Source organism: Bos mutus, chromosome 4 (assembly GCF_027580195.1).
Source record: "Bos mutus isolate GX-2022 chromosome 4, NWIPB_WYAK_1.1, whole genome shotgun sequence".
NCBI lineage: Eukaryota > Metazoa > Chordata > Mammalia > Artiodactyla > Bovidae > Bos > Bos mutus.
The window spans coordinates 101,509,428-101,536,543 of record NC_091620.1 but is presented as its reverse complement, the minus strand read 5'-3'; positions in this window follow the sequence as shown (position 1 = coordinate 101,536,543).

Below are 27,116 nucleotides of genomic sequence, written 5' to 3'. Positions count from 1 at the left end.
GTGCGTGGATTTATCTCTGGGCTTTCTATTTTATTCCATTGATCAATATTTCTGTCTTTGTGCCAGTACCATACTGTCTTGATAACTGTGGCTTTGTAATAGAGCCTGAAGTCAGGCAGGTTGATTCCTCCAGTTCCATTCTTCTTTCTCAAGATAGCTTTGGCTATTCGAGGTTTTTTGTATTTCCATACAAACTGTGAAATTACTTGTTCTAGCTCTGTGAAGAATACTGTTGGTAGTTTGATAGGGATTGCATTGAATCTATAAATTGCTTTGGGTAGTATACTCATTTTCACTATATTGATTCTTCCAGTCCATGAACATGGTATATTTCTCCATCTATTAGTGTCCTCTTTGATTTCTTTCACCAGTGTTTTATTTATTTATTTATTTTTAATTTTTTAATTTTTATTTTTTTTCTAATTTTATTTTTAAACTTTACATAATTGTATTAGTTTTGCCAAATATCAGAATGAATCCGCCACAGGTATACATGTGTTCCCCATCCTGAACCCTCCTCCATCCTCCCTCCCAATACCATCCCTCTGGGTCGTCCCAGTGCACTAGCCCCAAGCTTCCAGTATCGTGCATCGAACCTGGACTGGCAACTCGTTTCTTACATGATATTTTACATGTTTCAATGCCATTCTCCCAAATCTTCCCACCCTCTCCATCTCCCACAGAGTCCATAAGACTGTTCTATACATCAGAGTCTCTTTTGCTGTCTCGTACACCGGGTTATTGTTACCATCTTTCTAAATTCCATATATATGCGTTAGTATACTGTATTGGTGTTTTTCCTTCTGGCTTACTTCACTCTGTATAATAGGCTCCAGTTTCATCCACCTCGTTAGAACTGATTCAAATGTATTCTTTTTAATGGTTGAGTAATACTCCATTGTGTATATGTACCACAGCTGTCTTATCCATTCATCTGCTGATGGACATCTAGGTTGCTTCCATGTCCTGGCTATTATAAACAATGCTGCAATGAACATTGGGGTACACGTGTCTCTTTCCCTTCTGGTTTCCTCAGTGTGTATGCCCAGCAGTGGGATTGCTGGATCATAAGGCAGTTCTATTTCCAGTTTTTAAAGGAATCTCCACACTGTTCTCCATAGTGGCTGTACTAGTTTGCATTCCCACCAACAGTGTAAGAGGGTTCCCTTTTCTCCACACCCTCTCCAGCATTTATTATTTGTAGACTTTTGGATCGCAGCCATTCTGACTGGTGTGAAATGGTACCTCATAGTGGTTTTGATTTGCATTTCTCTGATAATGAGTGATGTTGAGCATCTTTTCATGTGTTTGTTATCCATCTGTATGTCTTCTTTGGAGAAATGTCTATTTAGTTCTTTGGCCCATTTTTTTGATTGGGTCATTTATTTTTCTGGAGTTGAGCTGTAGGAGTTGCTTGTATATTTTTGAGATTAGTTGTTTGTCAGTTGCTTCATTTGCTATTATTTTCTCCCATTCTGAAGGCTGTCTTTTCACCTTGCTAATAGTTTCCTTTGATGTGCAGAAGCTTTTAAGGTTAATTAGGTCCCATTTCTTTATTTTTGCTTTTATTTCCAATATTCTGGGAGGTGGGTCATAGAGGATCCTGCTGTGATGTATGTCGGAGAGTGTTTTGCCTATGTTCTCCTCTAGGAGTTTTATAGTTTCTGGTCTTACGTTTAGATCTTTAATCCACTTTGAGTTTATTTTTGTGTATGGTGTTAGAAAGTGGTCTAGTTTCATTCTTTTACAAGTGGTTTTACAAAATTTTTTACAAGATTTTACAAATCTTTTACAAGATTTCCCAGCACCACTTGTTAAAGAGATTGTCTTTAATCCATTGTATATTCTTGCCTCCTCTGTCAAAGATAAGGTGTCCATATGTGCGTGGATTTATCTCTGGGCTTTCTATTTTATTCCATTGATCAATATTTCTGTCTTTGTGCCAGTACCATACTGTCTTGATAACTGTGGCTTTGTTAGTTTTCTATATATAGGTCTTTAGTTTCTTTAAGTAGATATATTCCTAAGTATTTTATTCTTTCCATTGCAATGGTGAATGGAATTGTTTCCTTAATTTCTCTTTCAGTTTTTTCATTATTAGTGTATAGGAATGCAAGGGATTTCTGTGTGTTGATTTTATATCCTGCAACTTTACTATAATCATTGATTAGTTCTAGTAATTTTCTGGTGGAGTCTTTAGGGTTTTCTATGTAAAGGATCATGTCATCTGCAAACAGTGAGAGTTTTGCTTTTTCTTTTCCAATTTGGATTCCTTTCATTTCTTTTTCTGCTCTGATTGCTATGGCCAAAACTTCCAAAACTATGCTGAATAGTAATGGTGAAAGTGGGCACCCTTGTCTTGTTCCTGACTTTAGAGGAAATGCTTTCAATTTTTCACCATTGAGGATAATGTTTGCTGTGGGTTTGTCATATATACCTTTTATTATGTTGAGGTATGTTCCTTCTATTCCTGCTTTCTGGAGAGTTCTTATCATAAATGGATGTTGAATTCTGTCAAAGGCTTTCTCTGCATCTATTGAGATAATCATATGGTTTTTGTTTTTCAATTTGTTAATGTGGTGTATTACATTGATTGATTTGCGGATATTGAAGAATCCTTGCATCCCTGGGATAAAGCCCACTTGGTCATGGTGTATGGTCTTTTTAATGTGTTGTTGGATTCTGATTGCTAGAATTTTGTTAAGGATTTTTGCATCTATGTTCATCAGTGATATTGGCCTGTAAACAGCAAAAGAGACACTGATGTATAGATCAGTCTTATGGACTCTGTGGGAGAGGGAGAGGGTGGGGAGATTTGGGAAAATAGCATTGAAACAAGTATAATATCATGTTTGACACGATTCGCCAGTCCAGGTTCGATGCACGGTGCTGGATGCTTGGGGCTGATGCACTGGGACGACCCAGAGGGAGGGCAGGGGAGGGAGGAGGGTGGAGGGTTCAGGATGGGGAACACGGGTATACCTGTGGTGGATTCATTTCGATATTTGGCAAAACTAATACAATTATGTAACATTTAAAAATAAAATAAAATTTAAACAAAAACAAAAACAAAAACTCAACATCCAGAAAACTAAGATCATGGCATCTGGTCCCATCACTTCATGGGAAATAGATGAGGAAACAGTGGAAACAGTGTCAGACTTTATTTTGGGGGACTCCAAAATCACTGCAGATGGTGATTGCAGCCATGAAATTAAGACACTTACTTCTTAGAAAGAAAGTTATGACCAACTTAGATAGCATATTGAAAAGCAGAGACATTACTTTGTCTACAAAAGTCCATCTAGTCAAAGCTATGGTTTTTCCAGTGGTCATGTGTGGATGTGAGAGTGGGACTATAAAAAAATTGAGTGCCAAAGAGTTGATGCTTTTGAACTGTGGTGTTGGATTAGACTTCTGAGAATCCCTTGGACTGCAAGGAGATCCGTCCTAAAACAGATCAGTCCTGGGTGTTCATTGGTAGGACTGATGCTGAAGCTGAAACTCCAATACTTTGGCTACCTCATGTGAAGATTTGACTCACTGGAAAAAACCCTGATGCTGAGAGGGATTGGGGGCAGGAGGAGAAGGGGATGACAGAGGATGAGATGACTGGATGGCATCATGGACTCCATGGACATGAGTTTGGGTAAACTCTGGGAGTTGTTGATTGACAGGGAGGCCTGGTGTGCTTCGAATCATGGGGTCGCAAAGAGTCGGACACGACTGAGCGACTGAACTGACCTGAACAGGTTTGACATTTTTTGAGACTTATTTTGTGGGTTACCATGTGGTTTATCTTCACAAGTGGCAATATGTGTGCTGAAAAAATAGTTTATGGCAGTTATATTTTTTCCTTTGTTTTTAGTTGAAGGATAATTGCTTTACCATACTGGTTTCATTTCTGCTATCTATCAACATGAATTAGCCATAGGTATACATATATCCCTTCCTTCAACCTCCCTCCCGTCTCCCACCCTTTTCCACCCCTCTAGGTGGTTACAGAGGCTCGGTTTGAGTTCTCTGAGTCACATGGCAAGTTTCCATTGGCTATCTATTTTACATATGGTAGTGTATACACTTCCATGCTACTTTCTGCATTTGTGCCACCCTCCCCTCCTCACCCTCTGCCCGTGTCCATACGTCCGTTCTTTATGTCTGCAAGTAGGTTCACCAGTACCATCTTTCTAGGTTCATATATGTGCATTAATCTATGATGTTTGTTTTTCCCTTTCTGACTTACTTCACTCTGTATTATAGGCTCTGGGTTTATCCACCTCTTTAGAACTGACTCAAAGAGCTATGCTTTACAGATAGCTTTTTTTGAACTGTAAACACCATTTGTGCCTTATTAAGCACAGTTTTTCAGATCTAAAACATTACTTGTTACATCATAACTTGTCATTTATTTGCAATCTCAGTTCAGTTCAATAACTCAGTCGTGTCGACTCTTTGCAACCCCATGAACTGCAGCATGCCAGGTCTCCCTGTCCGTCACCAACTCCCGGAGTTTACTCAAACTCATGTCCATCGAGTCAGTGATGCCATCCAGCCATCTCATCCTCTGTCATCCCCTTCTCCTCCTGCCCCCAACCCCTCCCAGCATCAGGGTCTTTTCCAATGAGTCAACTCTTCGCATGAGGTGGCCAAAGTATTGGAGTTTCAGCCCCAGCATCAGTCCTTCCAATGAACACCCAGGACTGATCTCCTTTAGGATGGATTGGTTGGATCTCCTTACAGTCCAAGGGACTCTCAAGAGTCTTCTCCAACACCACAGTTCAAAAGCATCAATTCTTCAGCGCTCGGCTTTCTTCACAGTCCAACTCTCACATCCATACACAATCACTGGAAAAACCATAGCCTTGACTAGACGGACCTTTGTTGGCAAAGTAATATCTCTGCTTTTTTAATATGCTATCCTGGTTGGTCATAACAATCTCAGACCACTTATATTCAGCTGCACCTGTGAGGTTGTCTAGCACATGGTAGATGTGTGAGTTTTCATTGATCAGCATACACAAACAAGCATGTGTGCATTTATAACCAGTTCCCCTTGTTGCTGTTAGTTGATAGGCAAATAACACCTTGGAGTAAAGTAATGACAGTTGATGTGACAGAAAGCAGTTTGGATGACAGGAAAAATTTAAAGGTATTTACATCTGGTGGATTGAAGATAATAAATTGGACTACTTAATTTCTCAATGATATTAAAAATCAAAGAAAATCCTTGATCTAGTGTAGAGTAGGAGAAATTCAAAGATGTTTCAAAGAGTGTTCCAGCTATTTATTTGCTTTACTTGTGTTATTATTTTAATAGATTTGCAACACATTTAAATCACAGATTTGACTGAATTACCCTAAATGTCTGTTGCTGCTGAACAACCATTTATGGGAAAATGTTGGATCCTACCAAAAAAAGGTACACCACATCCAAGGGAAAAGGGGAAGACCCAGCAAGATGGTAGGAGGAATGAAATCATGTTTAGAATCAAACCCCATACCCTCCAGAGATGCTCTGAGGCTCAAACAGAATCTTGTGTGCACCAGGAGGCCCCACAGAGACTAAGCCAGACCTGTCTTTGAGTGTCTCCTGCAGAGGTACGGGTCATCAATGGCCTGCCACAGGTGGAGGGGCTCTGGGTACTGCAGACCTGGGTATGGCATAAGCCCTCTTGGAGAGGTCACCATTAACTCTGCCGTGGAGCCACCAGAGCTTACACAGGGCTGGGGAAACAGACTCATGGAGGGCATGAACAAAACCTTGTGCCCATCAGGACCCAGGAGAAAGGAGCAGTGACCTCACAAGGGACTGACCCAGACTTGCCAAGTGTCCAGGAGTTTCTGGTGGAGGTGTGGGTCAGTGGTGGCCAGCTTCAGGGTCTGTGACACTGACCTAAATCAGATCCCTTATAATTATATAGTGGAAGTAACAAACATTCAAGGGATTAGATCTGATAGACAGAGTGCTTGAAGAACTATGAATGAGGTTCATGACATTGTACAGAAGGCAGTGATCAAGACAATCCCCAAGAAAAAGAAATGCAAAGAGGCAAAATGGTTGTCTGATGTGGCCTTACAAATAGCTGAGAAAGGAAGAGAAGCTAAAGGCAAAGGAGAAAAAGAAAGATATACCCATTTGAATGCAGAATTCCAAAAAATAGCAGGGAGAGATAAGAAAGCCTTCCTTAGTGACCAGTGCAAAGAAATAGAGGACAACAATAGAATGGGAAAGACTAGAGATCTCTTCAAGAAAATAAGAGATACTAAGGGGACTTTTCATGCAAAGATGGGCACAATAAAGGACAGAAATGGTATGGACCTAACAGAAGCAGAATATTAAGAAGAGGTGGCAAGAATACACAGAAGAACTATACAAAAAAGATCTTCTTGATCCAGATAACCATGATTGTGTGATCACTCAAGTAGAGCCTACATCCTGGAATGTGAAGCCAAGTGGGCCTCAGGAAGCATCACTATGAACAAAGCTAGTGGAGATGATGGAATTCCATTGAGCTATTTCAAATCCAAAAAGATGATGCTGTCAAAGTGCCGCACTCAATATGCGAACAAATTTGGAAACTCAGGAATGGCCACAGGACTGGAAAAGGTCCGTTTTCATTCCAATCTCAAAGAAAGGCAATGCCAAAGAATGGTCAAACTACCTCACACTTGCACTCATCTCACACATTAGCAAAGTAATGCTCAAAATTCTCCAAGCCAGGCTTCAACAGTACATGAACTGTGAACTTCCAGATGTTCAAGCTGGATTTAGAAAAGGCAGAGGAACCAGAGATCAAATTGCCAACATCCATTGGATCATCAAAAAAAATGAGAGTTCCAGAAAAACATCTATTTCTGCTTTATTGACTATGCCAAAGCCTTTGACTGTGTGGATCACAACAAATCATGGGAAATTCTTAGAGATTGGACTAGCAGACCACCTTACCTGTGTCCTGAGAAATCTGTATGCAGGACAGGAAGCAACAGTTAGAACCAGACATGGAACAACAGACTGGTTCCAAGTAGGGAAAGGAGTACATCAAGGCTGCATATTGTCACCATGATTATTTAACTTATTTGCAGAGAACATTATGTGAAATGTTGGGCTGGATGAAGCATAAGCTGGAATCAAGATTTCCGTAAGAAATATCAATAACCTCAGATATGCAGATGACACCACTCTCATGGCAGAAAGCGAAGAACTAAAGAGCCTCTTGATGAAAGTGAAAGAGGAGAGTGAAAATGTTGGCTTAAAATCAACATTCAGAAAACAAAGATCATGGCATCAGTTCCATCACTTCATGGCAAATAGATGGGGAAACAGTGGAAACAGTGAGAGATGTTATTTTGGAGGGGCTCCAAAATTACTGCAGTTGGTGACTGCAGCCATGAAATTAAAAGACTCTTACTTCTTGGAAAAAAAGTTATGACCAACCTAGATAGCATATTAAAAAGCAGAGACACTGCTTTGCCAACAAACGTCTATCTAGCCAAAGCTGACGTTTTTCAGTTGTCATGTATGGATGTGAGAGTTGGACTACAAAGAAAGTTGAGCACCAAAGAACTGATGCTTTTGAACTATGGTGTTGGAGAAGAGTCTTGGGATTCCCTTGGACAGCAAGGAGATTCAACCAGTCCATCCTAAAGGAGATCAGTCCTGAATAGCCATTGGAAGGAATGGTTGTGAAGCTGAAACTCCAATATTTTGGCCACATGATGCGAAGAACTGACTCATTTGAAAAGACTCTGATGCTGGGAAAGATTGGAGGCAGGAGGAGAAGGTGATGACAGAGGATGCAATCATTGAGTGGTATCACTGACTTGATGGACAGGAGTTTAAGCAAGCTCTGGGAGTTAATTATGGACAGGGAAACCTGGCATGCTGCTGTTCATGATGTCGCAAAGATTTAGACAAGACTGAGTGACTTAACTGACTTGAACTGACCCTAAACTTATGTGGATATTATTCTTATATAGATACTTAAAATGTGAATTTTAGAAAATTTTATTTCAACGAGAATCTTTTGATTTTTAATCACTCAGTTAATTAGCTAGTGAATTGGCTACACTTTTACCAATGCTGGATCAATCATTCTGGAGTAAAAATCTCTCATTATAATGTACAAATTCTTATATATGCAACCAGGCAAACAAAAAATGTTACTTGTGAAATCTAGGTAGGGGATATATAGATGTATAATGTACAATCCTCCAACTTCTCTGAACATTCAAAAATTTCATAAATATATTAATTAAACATAGAATCACTGGGTCTCATTTGTTACAAATTTCAAAAGTATCATACAATAGAATAAACTCACCACAAAACTCCACTACTCTGCATTGTAATACCTATAGAAATCTTACAAAAATTGTAGGGGTATTTAATTCTGAAGTCTAATTTTTGTCATTCGGTCCAATGAGTGTAAGTTGCTAAAAATATTTTGTCTCTTTCAAAATGAAACACCCTTTCTTACACTAAACCAAGACAGATTTGCAATTATTGAGTGGTTTTAAAAGAACCATATATTTTATATCACCAATTATTATGGCTAATTTTCAAGCAGGGTGTATTTTTCATGAATTAGTGATATAAGATGGGTCTCTCCCTCCCTTTCTTTTAGTTGCATGCTGGATGACTTTTTGGTAGGGTCCTATATTTATGTTTCTTCTTATTTTAATTTTTTTGTTACCATATAATATTTTAAGTTTAATCAAAAGTCAACTTAGAAAGGCCATTCTGCCTAAGGGATATTTTTCCATTAAGAATTATGACATATTGGTGGCCTTGAGGGATTATTGGTTTTTGAAGAAATATTAACAGCTGGAAATTTGCATTTTAATACAGTTCTCCTCGGCTACTCAAGCAATTTTATTTTTTAAGACCTGTGACAGGTTTCAAAGCTTTAGTTCTAAAGCAATCTAGTCAAGAAGAGCTAGCATAATTTTATTACAAATAACTAAGTTTCTAATAGTTTTTTTTTTCCACCTGAAATTTTTAGTTTGAAATGTCGGGGAAATCAACACCCAAATTTTACATCAACACTAAAAGACAGACTCGATAATTGAAACAAGTGAGGAGGAATTCTTTTTAAACCTCTAGTTTCAAAAATTGAGGAATAAGAAAATAGCACATCTAATTAGGGTTTTCTGATTAGTAGTTAACAATGAATTTGATACGAAGCAATCATCCACAACAATTGTTTCAGTCTAACTAGGTGATGTCTCTGGGGAAAATGATTCCTAGGATAGCAGAGGATGCTGTGAAAAGAGAACAGAATCCATCCCCCTTGATTTGGTATTAAATACATATTCAATTGCTATTGAAATTAATTGAGGATTTTCAGTCAGGATCAAGTGATTTATCATCATTAAAAATGGAGACAATGAATAGGATTGAATGGTAGCCTCAACATTATAAGTGAATTTTTCTTCTAAAAATGAGTATATGTGACTAAATACCTTAGGATGGTGTAACAGGAACACTGATTCCTCTTTTCATTTTCAGTATGAATTGAAAATTTGATTTGTTACTCAAATCTAGATATCTAAATTTATAAGACCAGAGCTTGGACAATTGCTCATTTGCTGATGACTGAAATCACCAAGGCTTCCCAGGTGGTTTAGTGGTAAAGAATCCGCCTGCCAATGCAGGAGATGGGGGTGATCCTGGGTTGGAAAGATGCCCTGGGGAAGGAAATGACAACCCACTCCAATATTCTTGTCTGGAGAATCCCATGGTCAGAGGGGCCTGGCAGGCTATTGTACATGGGGTCTCAAAGAGTCAGACACGACTGAACACACACAAGCTACAATCTCTAAAATCTTATTGGATAGTAAATAGAACATTTGCAAAGCATGCTTGGGGTCTTTGGGCTAAAAGTCATAAGAGCAAAATGTGCCATCATGAACCTATTCTTTTGTGTTTTTGTTCTTCTTACTTGTTTTTCAATGATCTCAACCAACTTGTTTTATTATTGAGAAAAATGAAGTTGCTGTCAATGCAAAGATCAAAAGAAAAATCTCATATATGTTCTTGTTTTTTCTCTGAATTTTTAGGTTAAAAATTAAATGAAATGAAGTTGGCATCAAAGTCATAGTTCTTTTGCTAATTGATATTCAAGTATTAGACTTGATTGAAGAAGAAATGTCATTTTAAGTGTCAAATCCTTTCTATAAAAGGAGCCAATAGAACTTTCCACAGCAAGATGCAACACTAATTCATCATTTATTTAACAGCAGTGTTTGAGTTAGCAGATTAACGGGAAGGAATGGATGAGAACTTGAGACATAGGACAACCCATATAGAAAAAATAACAAATGGGACCTAATTAAACTTAAAAGCTTCTGCACAACAAAGGAAACTATTAGCAAGGTGAAAAGGCAGCCTTCAGAATGGGAGAAAATAATAGCAAATGAAGCAACTGACAAACAACTAATCTCAAAAATATACAAGCAACTCCTACAGCTCAACTCCAGAAAAATAAATGACCCAATCAAAAAATGGGCCAAAGAACTAAATAGACATTTCTCCAAAGAAGACATACAGATGGATAACAAACACATGAAAAGATGCTCAACATCACTCATTATCAGAGAAATGCAAATCAAAACCACTATGAGGTACCATTTCACACCAGTCAGAATGGCTGCGATCCAAAAGTCTACAAGCAATACATGCTGGAGAGGGTGTGGAGAAAAGGGAACCCTCTTACACTGTTGGTGGGAATGCAAACTAGTACAGCCACTATGGAGAACAGTGTGGAGATTCCTTTAAAAACTGGAAATAGAACTGCCTTATGATCCAGCAATCCCACTGCTGGGCATACACACTGAGGAAACCAGAAGGGAAAGAGACACGTGTACCCCAGTGTTCATCTCAGCACTGTTTATAATACCCAGGACATGGAAGCAACCTAGATGTCCATCAGCAGATGAATGGATAAAACAGCTGTGGTACATATACACAATAGAGTATTACTCAGCCATTAAAAAGAATACATTTGAATCAGTTCTAACGAGGTGGATGAAACTGGAGCCTATTATACAGAGTGAAGTAAGCCAGAAAGAAAAACACCAATACAGTATACTAACGCATATATATGGAATTTAGAAAGATGGTAACAATAATCCTGTGTACGGGACAGCAAAAGAGACACTGATGTATAAAAAAAAATAAAATAAAAGAAAAATATTCTGAAGTTCATAATATAGTCTTTAAATTGTATTCTGTGAGCCAAGAACTCAGAAGTGTTAGCCAGACAGTTTCACACTGGTTCTAGGTACAACTTAGTAAAAGCAACATCTGTTTAAGTTTCATATTGTTGTTGCTGTTGTTCAGTTGGTCAGTTGTGTCTGACTCTTTGTGACCCCATGGACTGCAGCACACCAGGCTTCCCTGTCCTTCACCATCTCCCAGAATTTGATCAAACTCATGTCCATTGAGTCAGTGATGCCATCCAAACATCTTTTCCTTTGTCATCCCCTTCTCCTCCTGCCTTCAATCTTTCACAGCATCAAGGTCTTTTCCAATGAGTCAGTTCCTCACATCAGGTGGTCAAAGTATTGAAGCTTCAGGTTCAGCATCAGTCCTTTCAATGCATACTGAGGGTTTCATTGTATACCTTACTATAAGATCAATGTGCATTTGCAGCTTAAACTTATATGTAAATGATATAAAGCCATTTCACACATTTTACTTTCATTTAGTATCTAATAATCTTGTAGAGTACGATTTAGACTCACTCTTTTGATAGCGACACTGACTTTTAGAAAGAGTTAAGTAGTTCCTTGTCGTATAGTGCTATAGGCATGTGTAGGGAATGGGTAGGGAATGGCTGTCACTGTGATAGTGATGAGTGTGGACAATGTCCATATTCTTCTGGAGCTTATATTTGTGTGTGCCTCTATGATGGATAGAGAAAGAAAACTAGAAATGAATAGAAAAGGTAATATCATACATTGATAAATACAATAAGGGGTTAAGGGGGCAGTTTATGCCTAAGTAATTTGTGAGGGAAGTTCCCCTCTGAGGAGCGATGTTTGAACTGGGAGGAGTCAGCCAAGATATGGGTGGTAATATTCCAGATGAAAATACATGTTAGGAGACACTGCAGTATTACTTTTGTAACAAGTAGATCAGGATGTACAGAAAAAGTCCTGTTTGAGGTCTCCATAGCACATATCTGCTTTTGAAAGTTTGTCGTGGGTGCTGCCTTTTAAAGTTGTGTTTCAGTTCAGTTTAGTTCAGTTACTGAGTTGTATCCAACTCTTTGCCACCTCATGGACTGCAGCATGCCAGTCTTCCCTGTTCATCACCAAATCTTGGAGTTTACTCAAACTCAGGTCCATTGAGTCAGTGATGCCGTCCAACCATCCCAACCTCTGTTATCCCCTTCTCCTTCTCCTTCAATCTTTCCCAGCATCAGGATCTTTTCAAATGCATCAGCTCTTCACATCAGGTGGCTAAAGTATTGGAGTTTCAGCTTCAGCATCAGTCCTTCCAATGAAAATTCAAGTCCTAAAGGAGGAACTGGTTGAATCTCCCTGCAGTCCAAGGGACTCTCAAGAGTCTTCTCCAAAACCACAGTTCAAAATCATCTATTATTTGGCACTCAGCTTTCTTTATAGTCCAACTCTCACAATCCACATTACCACTGGAGAAAGCAGCCTTGACTAGATGGACCCTTGTTGGCAAAGTAATGTCTCTGCTTTTTAATATGCTGTCTAGGTTGTCCTTACTTCCTATGCTGTCCTTACTTCCCAAGGAGTAAGAGTCTTTTAATTTCATGGCTGCAGTCACCATCTGCAGTGATTTTGGAGCCCCCTAAAATAAAGACTGTCATTGTTTCCACTGTTTCCCCATCTATGTGACATGAAGCGATGGGACCAGATGCCATGATCTTAGTTTTCTGAATGTTGAGTTTTAAGCCAACTTTTTCATTCTCCCCTTTCACTCTCATCAAGAGGCTCTTTAGTTCTTCTTCGCCTTCTGTCATAAAGGTGGTGTAATCTGCATATCTGAGGTTATTGATATTTCTTGTGGAAATCTTGATTTCAGTTTGTGCTTCATCCAGCCCAGCATTTCCCATGATGTACTTTGCATATAAATAAGGAGGGTGATGATATACAGCCTTGACATACTACTTTCCCAACTTGGAACCAGTCCATGTTCTAACTGTTGCTTCCTGACCTGCATGCAGATTTCTGAAGACGCAGGTCACACGGTCTGGTATTCCCATCTCTTTCAGAATTTTCCACAGTTTGTTGTCATCCACACAGTCAAAGGCTTTAGCATAGTCAATAAAGCAGAAATAGATGTTTTTCTTCAACTCTCGTGCTTTTTTGATGATCCAATGAATGTTGGCAATTTGATTTCTGGTTCCTCTGCCATTTCTAAATCCAGCTTGAACAAATGGAAGTTCACAGTTCACATATTGTTGAAGCCTGGCTTGGAGAATTTTGAGCATTTGTATTGTGTGAGATGAATGCAACTGTGTGGTAGTTTGAGCATTCTTTGGCATTGCGTTTCTTTGGGATTGGAATGAAAACTGACCTTTTCCGGTCCTGTGGCCACTGCTGAGTTTTCCAAATTTGCTGGCCTATCGAGTGCAGCACTTTCACAGCATCACCTTATTGGATTTGGAATAACTCAACTGGAATTCCATCACCTCCACTAGCTTTGTTCGTATGATGCTTCCTAAGACCCACTCAACTTCACTTTCCAGGATGTCTGGCTCTAGGTGAGTGGTCACACCATCTTGATTATCTGGGTCATGAAGATCTTTTTTGTATAGTTCTGCATATTCTTGCCACCTCTTCTTAATATCTTCTGCTTCTGTTAGGTCCATACCATTTCTGTCCTTTATCAAGCCCATCTTTGCTTGAAATGTTCCCTTGGTATCTCTAATTTTCTTGAAGAGATCTCTAGTCTCCCATTGTATTGTTTCCCTATTTCTTTGCACTGATCACTGAGGAAGGCTTTCTTATCTCTCCTTACCATTATTTGGAACTCTGCATTCAGATTTTATATCTTTCCTTTTCTCCTTTGCTTCTCTTCTTTTCACAGCTATTTGTAAGGCCTCCTCAGACAGCCATTTTACTTTTTTGCATTTCTTTTTCTTGGGGATGGTCTTGATTCCTGTCTCCTGTACAATGTCACGAATCTCCAAACATAGTTCATCAGGCACTCTATCAGATCTATAGTCCCTTAAATCTATTTCTCACTTCCACTGTATAATCATAAGGGATTTGATTTAGGTCATACCTGAATGATCTAGTGGTTTTCCCTACTTTCTTCAATTTCAGTCTGAATTTGGCAGTAAGGAGTTTATGATCTGAGCCACAGTTAGCTCCCAGTCTTGTTTTTGCTGACTGTATAGAGCTTCTCCATCTTTGGCTGCAAAGAATATAATCAACCTGATTTTGGTGTTGATCATCTGGTGATGTCCATGTGTAGAGTCTTCTCTTGTGTTGTTGGAACAGGGTGTTTGCTATGACCAGTGTGTTCTCTTGACAAAACTCTATTAGCCTTTGCCTTGCTTCATTCTGTACTCCAAGGCCAAATTTGCCTCTTACTCTAAGTGTTTCTTGAGTTCCTACTTTTGCATTCCAATGCCCTATAATGAAAAGGACATCTTTTTTGCATGTTAGTTCTAGAAGGTCTTGTAGGTCTTCACAGAACCATTCAACTTCAGCTTCTTCAGCATTATTGGTTAGGGCATAGACTTGGATCACCGTGATATTGAAAGGTTTGCTTGGAAACAAACAGATCATTCCGTCTTTTTTGAGACTGCATCCAAGTACTGCATTTCGGACTCTTTTGTTGACAATGATGGCTACTCCATTTCTTCTATGGGATTCTTGCCAACAGTAGTAGATATAATGGTCATCTGAGTTAAATATACCCATTCCAGTCCATTTTAGTTCACTGATTCCTAAAATGTCATTTAAAAGCTGTGTTTAAAGAGCTGTTTCTTATATACATACTCTTCAGTATTCAAGAATGTCCTTGCAACTCTGACAATAATTATATAGGTAAGTTTAGGTGCAGTGTGAGCTTTCTTTCTTAAAAAAAAATTCTTATATTCTCTGGCAGCTGTAATATACCATGAATATTAAATTAAAGTCAATTGCACACTTACTTATCCCACTCTAGGGATAAAAAGCATAAGCTAACTTAGAATTAACTTGCACTTTAAAAACATGACTTCACTTTGAAAGCTTAGCGTACTATCCAAGAAAGTTTGATATCTTCATGTCCCTTCATTAGAAGTCTTATGTAGCTGGTTTGAGTAGAAATTGTGAAGAAGAATAGTGTTAAAATGTACATCAAGCAGACAGGAGATCAACTCAAGCTTTTTTTCCTGGATACTTTAGTACTTTCAGAATGCCTAACCGATAGGAATCATAGAACATGTGGGTTCTCTTGATCCTGGCTAAGCAAACATATTCTAAACTAGGAAAAATCTTAATACTCTCTCAGTTAATAATGTTTCAAGGACTGCCTGTTACAAAGAGGGTGCATTTAAGAAGTTCCAGAAGAGCCACGTGTGTGATCAAGTAAGATCCTAGAACTCTGGTTAGTGCTGAGGCCCAAGAATTTGGACTGACCATGGAGAGGTCAGATTTGAGCACAGAGAAATGGATCTTTATTATGGATCCATTAAATGGATCTTATTTATGATTGTGATGAAGAGTTACTTATAATGATACATCCGTGCTTGTGTGAAAGGTGGAGGAAAGGGGGAATTTTAATCCATGCTTTAGAGAAGGGCCAACTGACCCTGATGCTGGGAAAGATTGAAGGCAAAAGGAGAAGGGGGCAGTGAAGGATGAAGTGGTTAGATGGCATCACTGACTCAGTGGATGTGAATTTGAACAAACTCCTGGAAATGGTGAAGGACATGGAAGTCTGGTGTGCTGTAGTCTATAGGGTCACAAAGAATTGGACTGACTTAGTGACTCGACAAAAAAAACAACAAAAACACAACATTCTATCACAACCAGGGAAGATGGTGTAGAGATCATTCACAGAGTGGTTGCCTATATGATTTTGTAGATCAGAATGGATATTCATGAATAAGTTAGAAGTTAACCTGCCTACAATGTGGGAGACCTAGGTTCAATCGCTGGTTCAGGAAGATCCCTTGGAAAAGGGAATGGCAACCCATTCCATTACTGTTTCCTGGAGAATCCCATGGCCAGAGGAGCCTGGCAGCTTATAGCCTGTGGGGTTGCAAAGGGTTGAACCTGATTGAGTGACTAACACTTTGACTTTGAAGGGGTCATTAGCAAATATGTGGTATTGAAGGCAATAAGATGATGGGTGTTATTTAGGGAGAAGGTATGAAGATTAGGAGTTGCAGAGCCATGTACTAATTCCAATAATTAATGATACAGTAAAAGAGATTAATTCAAGTATAAAATGTAAGAAAACTCATATATGTAAAAGAACACTAGGACATTTTGTGTAATGGCAGCCAGGGAGAAGTGTTTCAAGGAGTAAAAGTTCAGTTATGTTTCACCAATGCTGAGAGATAGGAAGGATGGGGAAAGAAAACTCTCTGTTAGACTTAGCATCCATTTGATTTAGCATGCGTTTGATTTAGCAAACTTGAGGTTATGGGTGATCTTCTCTAAAACAATTTTGGTACATGGGTGGGAGGAAGAAGCCATAGTAGGGTAAGTTTAGGAGTGAATGGTGGTGATGGAATGGTACCAGGCTGTATGTTCAAGCAGCTTTTTCAGGAAGCTGGAATATGAATCTGACATGGAAATTTGTTGAACAGTCTTTGGTGTGGGACCCAAGAAGTTGATTAATGTATTTTTGGGACTATGAGAAATGGTATAGATTTCAGAATGTTTCTTAATCTTGGGCCAAATCCACTAAAGAAAGAAAAAATATAAGGGGAAAGAGGGAATCAAAGTGGAAGAACTAGCTTTAATTTGAGGAGAACCACTTATTCCTAGCTGAATTGGAAGAGACTATAGAGAGAGAAGCAAGAAGGGAAATGGCTAGGAGTTGGTAAGTTTCTCTTCTCTGAAATATAGTTGGGAGGGGAGGGGTGGAAAGCTATTAAGTACATGAAGCTATTTTAGATGTATCATTCAAAACCATCAGAATTCTACTCCAGTGGCTTCTCCTTATGGCCTCGGTCTAAGTCTAAAGTCACATTCCATTTGCTGACTATAGGTAGTTGCTGTTGTTCAGTCACTAAGTCGTGTCTGACTCTTTGTGACCCCATGGACTGCCACATGCCACACTTCCCTGTCCTTCACCATCTCCCAGAGCTTGCTCAGTCCATTGAGTCAGTGATGCCATCAACTGTCTCATCCTCTGCTGCCCTCTTCTCCTGCCTTCAGTCTTTGGCAGCATCAGGGTCTTTTCCAATGAGTCAGCTCTTAGCATCATGTGGCCAAAGTATTGGAGCTTCAGCTTCAGCATCAGTCCTTCCAGTGAATATTTAGCATTGATTTCCTTTAGAATTGACTGGTTTGATATCCTTGCTGTCCAAGGGATGCTCAAGAGTTTTCTCAAGCACCACAATTTGAAAGCATCAACTATAGAGAATGTAGCAATTCCACAAAGGCCAGATCTAATCTAAAGCAAATACTCTCTCCTCTTGCTACCCATCCCTAGGGAATGTGAAGGTTTTACAAGGCATTACAATTTGGGGCAGTTGTAAAAATGTGAGGAAAAAACCCTAAAATATTTTGAATACCATCTATGGGTCAGCCTTTTCACTTTAGTACTCTAATTTTCTTTGATGAAAAAATTCTACTTTAATTTAGGGAATTAAGTCATTAAGAAAATAACTAAAAGTCATAGAGTCAGGAAGCAGCAGAGTAAAATTATCCCCCCATTCTCTTCAGGAGAAGGATGATGATGTAAATCAACTAAAGTGGCTTCTTCCAAGTTATAGCTAACACTTGCATAACACTTCATAGCTCTGGAAACCTGAAGTTGTTCTGTTAGATTTATTTAAAATGTTATTTTGGTTGACAGATGACTTAACAGTGCCTCCTCTACGCAGAGGACTGAGCTCATATTTAGAACTTCCTGTTGTAATACCTGTCCCCTCTTTGCAAAATATTCAGTTAAATGTTTAAACATCTAAGCACTAACAAGCATTCATGAATAAGAGATGAATGACACATGAATCATGTCATTGCCACGTTAGTATTGATAGAATTGTATTTTAGAAACAATCTTGTCCAAAATTATTAAGAAACTTTAAGCAAAATTCTGTTGTTGCTGTTGTTTAGTTGCTTAGTTGTGTCTGACTCTTTGCAACCCTATGGACTATATAGGCTGCCAGGCTCCTCTGTCCATGGTATTCTCCGGGTGAGAATATTGGAGTGGGTTGCCATTCCCTCCTCCAGGGAATCTTCCCAACCCAGGGATCAAACTTGAGTCTCCTATATTGACAGGTGGATTCTTTACCACTGAGCCCAACCAAACCTCTGCTTTCCCCCAAAGTATTCATAACTACTTTCAACATGTACTCTAAATGACTAAACTGTCTAAAGGATAATTTATCAAATGATTTTATATATAGAACCTAACTATTGCTGGCATTTAGTAAACAAGTGGTTAATATTGGTTGCTTGAGTAAATGAAAAATGGAAATAAGGTGGAGTGCTTCACAAACTACTGTTACTCCCCAACACCCCTGGCATCTCTGGAAATGATACTCTCACTCAGTGAGAAGTGTACTCTAGTTTTATTCATGATGTCTCATCATTTGATCATGACTCTATCATTTATTCAATTTCTGTAGCATTTAAGGACAAAATAAAATCACTATGGTTACAACTTAAATAGATAAAATGCTTCTAAACTAGGCAAAGGAAAGTCTATAAATGAGTCTACTATTTTCCACCTTTTACTTCAAGTCAAGTATGAATGATTCATAGCGCTTCTATATCTGTGACATTTTCATTGTTAAAAGTTTATTTAATTATCAGTTTTATGCCCCTTTATATTAAGAAAATAATATTTTACATTGACCATTCCTTGTGAATGGAGTTATCAATGTCATTCAATCCACTTGGAAACTGAACATCAGGTCCATTAAGCTGATGGGGTTTGCTATTGACAGCTTAAATAGAATACATTTTCCCAGGGCTCTGGCAACTTTTCCACGTATTCAATTGAATTCTTTTGTGCAAGTAATTGAATATATATAAAGTGGATTTCTTGTTGTTTCCCATTTATTTCTTTTAGGTTCTGGAGTGCTGATAAATTCAACTACGGGGCCCACTCTTTACTTTTTTTTCAGATTAATTTATTTTGCTATTATTTCATTATAAATCCATGCATGACAAGAAGTACAAAAATCACTACTTGTAAATTAACAACTGGACTCAAGACTAACCACATTTGTTATTTTCTGTTAATGTTGGTTGTTTCCAGTTTGTCAAAGTACATTAAAAACATATTATGATATTATGTGAACAGTAAAATTAATGTATTTTATACATGCATCTATTTTTGTCTTCCATTGCCGATTGAAATCTATTATCAAGACTGATGTTTTATTCCTCTTGTGCTTGAAATTGAATTCTTCATCAGAGTAGATAGTAACTATTTAATATGAGAAAATTAGAATTCCTCCAAATAGAAGAGGATTTCCCCTCCTTGTTAAATTGGTTGTCATGCTCAAATAGCATATTTTTCTTTGTCGTTAGTCCAATTGTTTTTGCCTTGAAAAGCACTGTGGTGTCATTATATTATAGATAACATTAAAAAATAAAATCTTAAGATTTCTTCACTTTGGTAAATGCCTTGCCAGGATTTATTTACCACATTTGCATCTTTGCTACTTTCTCTGGTAACTGGTAACCTGGCACAGAATTATATTACTAGGGAGTCATTTTCTTAATATGCCTCAGAGCTCATATCACATTTCTATTTAGGAATTGCCAGGATAATAGGTATTCTAATTAGATCCAATCAGCCACAGTAAAAAGATATGTATTTCTAGGTATTTTCAGGGAATATGCTGGTGTGTCCTTGTGTGAAAAGGTTTGACAGAATGAAAATCAGACAGATTTCATTAAAAAATATTTTAATGAAAAAAATATTAGTTTTTCCCTAAAACACATAAAAAATCTATATTGTGCCAAAAGGCTTTTTTTTTTTTTTTAAGGCATGTCTAGTCTTTATAACAGAAGAATGGCATTTCCTTCTTTTTCACTTAAAATTTTTATTGTAGATAATTTCTTTCATACACACAAGTAGAAAGAATAGGACATTGAAACTCCTAGTACATTATCTTTAGAATCTCAATTTTCTGATATTATTTGACTAACCTAAGTAAATTAATGACTAGGTTCACAATTGATTACAAAGTTGCCTGATGACCCTTATGCCTAAAACAATCAAGGGTGTTTTTCCAGCCATTTTCCCCTCGACCTGATAATAAATTCTGTAATTTTAATATACTTAAGCAACATCACAGGTACATTAGTACAAACATATCTTTATTGAACAGCACATTTTCTATGAAAATGTTACAGAATATAGATTAGACTTTGTTTCTACCCTCAGGAATCATACTTATTTATTGGGGAACAGGATGTAAAGATATTGCATATACATTAGCCTAAGCTAGACCTAAGTTGATATTCTATTAGCATATTAATTAATTAGGATCATATTTGCATTTCTATTGTCATGAAAAAATATGTGCTCTAATTTAGATTAATGTATTACTCTCATTATTACTTCTCAGTATTTTACAAATATATGAATAATGCTGGCTTATGTTTGGCAGAAGAGAATCATCCTGGTCAATATTTCACAGCATGACAGCTTTCCAACATAATAAGCTTGAACTCAGATTATCAGAGAGTCATGCTTTACAAAGTAGCTATTAAAGAAACAGCAGTGGTGAACTCTGCTTATAGATCTTTCATGTATTTGAACATTAACCTGTGCTTGTTCTTTTGCTATCCAATAAAGTGACATGTAGACACACCCATGTGTAGACTCTAAGTGTGAACTTACATTGAGAAAGCCGAGATAGTCTTAAAATGAAGCATATGGATCAGTTCCTGACTTGTGTGGACTGAAGAATATCTCATAACTATGTGAATTTTGCAATGAGAAACAAGGAGTAAAATGAACATATCTTGTGGTTGGAAAGATGGTGTAAGACTACTGTAATCAGGGGACAACAGAAAAAATTGCTCAGGAGTGGAAAGTAATGGACATCAAAGAAAACTGCAAAGAGGCTGATATCAAAGTGACCTGAGATATTTTGAGTAGCTATATCCAGAGAGTACTAGAGATTTAGAATTAGACTTTCATAATTTAACCATGTAACTTTTGGAAGCCTTGACACACTAGTATAAAGTCCTTAAACATTAGTTAAAAATATGAGTAATGGGTTAAATACAATGGTTAATTTCTCTCATGCTCTATATAGTTGAATATGCTGATTTGTGTTGAACTTGTTGGCTATAAAACAGTAATATAGATGGGCCATATTTTTATCCAATCAATATGTATTTAATAATTATGTCCCAATAATTTTCTAATTCAAAAGTGTCCCTGTCACAAACTAATCAACAGTTAAAATTTTGGCCATTTGATCATTTAGGAAATATGACTGGTTTGCAATTAGCATTACAAGTGAGAATTTCATTGGTCTGATGATTTTATCATCTAAGGAAAAAAGAAAAACTTGAGATCAGCATATCATTTAGCACATTCTTTTGTGTTTACTCATTGAATTGGAATATTCAGCAGAAAAGCAAGGCTGATTTGATGGTAAAAATCTTAGCTACCAGAAGGGATTAGAGTCCATCATTGTGAGAAAGATCCTCTCTATTACAGCAAATGTAAAGATAGGCTTGCTTATTCAGCAGAGTATACACAGTGTTAACCAACTGTTTTGCTTCAGTACTTATTAAAGCTCCAATTATTATGAAGAGCTGTTTTTTGATTAATGTTGCTATTTCTATGTGATGGTTTTGCTTTAAGATTATAACCGTTTCATGGAAGATAATGCTGCTTAAGCTTGTTAGACTGATCAATTCCCCTATCAGATAGTCATAAACACTTACAAACATCTTTTAATCTAAAAGTTACATAATAATATGTTTCAGAGGCTCTTCAGTATATCTCATGCTAGCCAGCTGTTCATGTAAAACTTCTGGATATTTTCATATGATACAAACACATGTCAGTTTGAAAGATTATGTAGTGGATGTCTTAGTACATAAGTAAATTCTGTGTAAGGCCTTTAATGATTTTTAAGAAGACAAATTTAATGCATCGTAAACATCCTCAAAATACTATTATTTTCTGGTACAATATGTTTGTTAGTCGCTCAGTCACATCTGACTCTTTGAAATCTCATGGACTTAGCCCACTAGGCTCCTCGTCCATGGAATTCTTCAGGCTAGAATACCAGAGTGGGTTGGCCATTCCCTTTTCCAGGGGATCTTCTCAACCCAGGGACTGAACCCAGGTCTCCTGCATTGCAGGCAGATTCTTTACCATCTGAGCCACCAGGGAAGCCTATAAACATGACTTTAAGGTTCAGAGAGAAATAACAGCACAATCAAATGCAGACAATTAAAGGTAATTTGCAATCTATACATATTTATGCAGTTAGTGAGTACTTCTTTAAATCTGAAGAGTAACTAATATTTGGGATACATTCTGGTGTCCACACAGCTCAGCTTTTCAGATGGATGATTTCATTTGTCTCATGGCTGAGGAAGATGTCAGAAATCCAAGGAGAGCTTTGAGCACTATTGATACTGGCGTATATAAATCAGTATAAATACTTTGTAATTAATGCAAAAATTGACTGATAAAAACAAAAACATAGCCAAATACAAATGATCAGCTACTCTTGCCTAGAAACTTTGTCAGCAAATGCAGTACTTATTGCAGCATATTAATCAAATGAGTCAGATTGCCAATAAATAAAGCATTACCATATTTAACAAAGGATATAAAAATGGATCTAGGATTTTACATCATCTCAAAAGAAAAAGCAAAACAAAAGTTTAATATGCCCTCTGGATGCAGAACACTCTTGACTTAAGGAAATCAGTGTTATTATTATTTTCTGTCAGTGTCCTATGGCTTAATTGGTAGTGTATGTTAGATAGAAAAAGAGGCTCTTTTGGAAGATCCACATGACTTGAAAGAACAATATTCATGTTGATTCTAAGAACTACTGGCTATTTCCTTACACAGTGGTAATTTTGAAAATATCAGTATTGAGAAACACAGAAGAATTCAGGAGGGGTTCAGTAGTGATTGCGGCTTTGAACACTCAAAACTCCATGATTCTTTGTCCATGATACACAAAATAATAGTCTTTAGAGAAGAAGAAGTGGATTCACTATGTAGCTAGGCTAGGGGGAGGAGAAACATGGAACCCCCTATTTGATAATTACGCCTTTGTGTGAAATGAAAGAAGTGCTATAGTCAGAAAAGAATTAACTCATAATGTCCACTAATAGAAAATATAACAAAACAATAGACATATTAAAGTAGCTTTCTTAATTCTTAAACCACTTGAACTAACTAGGACTCTTTCCTTGAGATAATTCATGTGTAAGTATATTATGAATAACAGTAAGGAGACACAGGCCACATTAAATGTAGGTGCTGTTTTGTTACTTACTACTCATGTATATATACCTGGTTATACACATCTAAATTATTCATACTTATTTTCACTTTTATGGTCACATAAAATATACATAGTTATATAGCATTAAAGTGAATGATCCTCAAATATGAGCAATATCCAAAGCAATGATAAAAAAATTTCATGAATCATTTTTGAAATGATTTTCTGCTTATAATTGCTTCCAAAATGAAGTTCTAAGTTGAAAGTTATATCATAATTTAAGTACTTAAATTTATATACAAACATTGTATATAAATATATTTATGCATATATTTGAATTTGTATCACTTTTACATCAGAATTCTGATTCACCAAAGGGTTTTCTGTAGCAGGCAGGACTTTGGCCTGAATCTTGAGTTCTAATCCTAAATGTGCCATTAACTTGTTGGATGACCATTACAAATGATTTCAAAACTTAACTAAGTTATTTTGGAAAACAAGAGTGCTTGCCTCTTTCTCCACACATCATTAATTTTTTTCTATCAAAATGATTACTAACATTAGTAGTGAAATATCATGTTATTTTTTCCTATCATAAATAATATCAATTGCAATAATCTTCTTTAGATTGTGCTTTTTCATTCATTTGACACTTCGTTACAAAATTTCCCATAGTTGAAAACAGCTTTCCTAGTGGTGCTAGTGGTGAAGAACCTGCCTGCCAGTATGAGAGACATAAGAAACATGAGTTCTATCCCTGGGTGGGGAAGATCCCCTGGAGGAGGGCATGGCAACCCACTCCAGTAGATTGCAGTATATTGCACAGTCAGGCATGACTGAGTGACTAATACTTTCACTTTCTAACAATTTATATCTATATTGGGGTTTCCCCAGTGGCTCAGATGATAAAGAACCCCCCCATCAATGCAGGAGACACAAATTCCATCCTGGGTGGGGAAGATCCCCTGGAGGTGGCTTCTCACTCCACTATTCTTGCCTGGAGAATTCCATGAACAGAGGAGCCTGGCAGGCTACAGTCCATGGAGTCACAAAGAGTTGGACACGGCTGAGTGACTAACACTTCACTTCCAATCTTCAGTTCCTTTCTTCGTACTCACTCTTAAACCTGTGCATCCCTGCCGTTCCCTTCAAGCAGTCATGGAGATTACTACTGTCAGGATCACAGAGACTCACATGGGGAAACGGAACGCTTAATTCCCAGTTTGTATCTTGCTTGTCCTTTCAGTGGCGTTTGACAGAACTGATTATTCGTTTGCCCTTGAAACAATTTCTACACGTGGATTTCCTTCTCCTTTTGGTCTTTTGTTCTGTTGTCACCTTTTTATCAGATCCCAGTACTGAGACTTCCTTATCTGTTCAACCCTTAGATATTGGACAGTGGAAGGTTTTTTATTTTTTACAGCACACCCTATCTATTTCGTTTAGGTTCATGGTTTTAAATACCATTGTTTTAGCAAAATCAAATCAGAACACAGAAACCCATAGTAATTTGAACAGAAGAAATATACTAGGAATCACTATTGTATATAACAATATAATATGCCTATTAAGGGGAAAAGAGAACTAAAGAATATAAGAAGGCCACTGTTTCTAAGGCTAAGACAGAACTTCCAAGATAGAAAAAAAAAAAAAAATATGGAAAAGGACCTCTTTCTCCTAGGAATGAGGTCCAGATTTTATTGGAATGTGTGTGGCCACGGCTAAATAGATATGGAGAGATGCTGCATGCTAACCCCTCACTGTAGAAGCCTGGCCAAAAAAAACAAAAGCAAAACAAAAACACTCCATTGCCAGCTACAATTAAGAAACTTCCACTTAGGAAGTGTTTCCTGGTACCAATTAGCAAGGGATGAATATGCTAGTCTCACGTAGAGATACTTGCAGCTACCTGTGTATTTTTTGCTATTCTGTATTTCCATGTCTCTCTTTCTCTTTATATATATATATATATATATATATATATATATGTGTGTGTGTGTGTGTGTGTATACATTACATATTTTATATATATAAAATCTATCCTCCCCCTATCCATCAGGCTGCTGCTGCTGCTGCTAAGTCGCTTCAGTCATGTCCGACTCTGTGCAACCCCAGAGACGGCAGCCCACCAGGCTCCCCTGTCCCTGGGATTCTCCTGGCAAGAACACTGGAGTGGGTTGCCATTTCCTTCTCCCATGCATGAAAGGGAAAAGAGGAAGTGAAGTCGCTCAGTCATGTCCAACTCTTAGCGACCCCATGGACTGCAGCCTACCAGGCTCCTCTGTCCATGGGATTTTCCAGGCAAGAGTACTGGAGTGCGGGTGCCACTGCCTTCTCCGATGCACCAGGCTAGTTTATCCAAATGTCTGCTTGACGACTTCATTTAAATGTCGAATTGATGTCTCAAAGGTAATATGTTTAAAATTGACCTTTGAACCTTTCCTTTAAACTTGTTTTATCCAAAGTCTTCCCTGTCTCATTAAATCTCAACTCCATCACTCCAGTTACTGAATTTAAGAACTTCAAAATTGCCCTTACATCCTCCATTTCTCATTTTAAAATCCAGTCTTTAATATACTTTGTTGACACTACATTTATAACATGTCCAAAGTTTCACTGCATCCCACTGTAATCAACATTGCTACCAGCAGGAGTATGGCAAGAAACACATTTTGCCCATTTATTTCAGTGCTTTCCTAACTTTTTTCTCTGCTTCTGTCCTTGATTCTCTAACATTATTCTCATCAGAGGACCTATAGTAAATCTTTTAAAGTAAGTCATGTCAAGAAGTCTCTGTTCAAAACCCTTCAGTATCTTCCTGTCTTAACAATATCTTCCTCTTTAAATGGCCTATCAGTTCAGTTCAGTTGCTCAGGCGTGTCCGACTCTTTGCGACCCCATGAATCACAGCACGCCAGGCCTCCCTGTCCATCACCATCTCCCGGAGTTCACTCAAACTCACATCCATCGAGTCGGTGATGCCATCCAGCCATCTCATCCTCTGTCGTCCCCTTTTCCTCCTGACCCCAAACCCTCCCAGCATCAGAGTCTTTTCCAAAGAGTCAACTCTTCGCATGAGGTGGCCAAAGTACTGGAGTTTCAGCTTCAGCATCATTCCTTCCAAAGAACACCCAGGGCTGATCTCCTTCAGAATGGACTGGTTGGATAGGACCCAGCAAAATGATTCCGCTGGAAGCACACTGATTTCCTTGCTGCTCCTTGAACATTCCAAACCTCAGGGCCTTTAAACTTACTCTTCTTTTAGTATTTGATTAAAAACCATTTCCGGGCATTTTAAGTCCTATCAGTCTCCCTCGCTGACCTTGTACCCTTCCTTTTTCCATCTTAGGTCTTGCCATTCGTTCAGTTCAGTTCAGTCGCTCAGTCGTGTCCGACTCTTCCCGACCCCATAGACCACAGCATGCCAGGCCTCCCTGTCCATCACCAACTCAAACTCATCTCCATTGAGTTGGTGATGCCATCCAACCATCTCACCCTCTGTCGTCCCCTTCT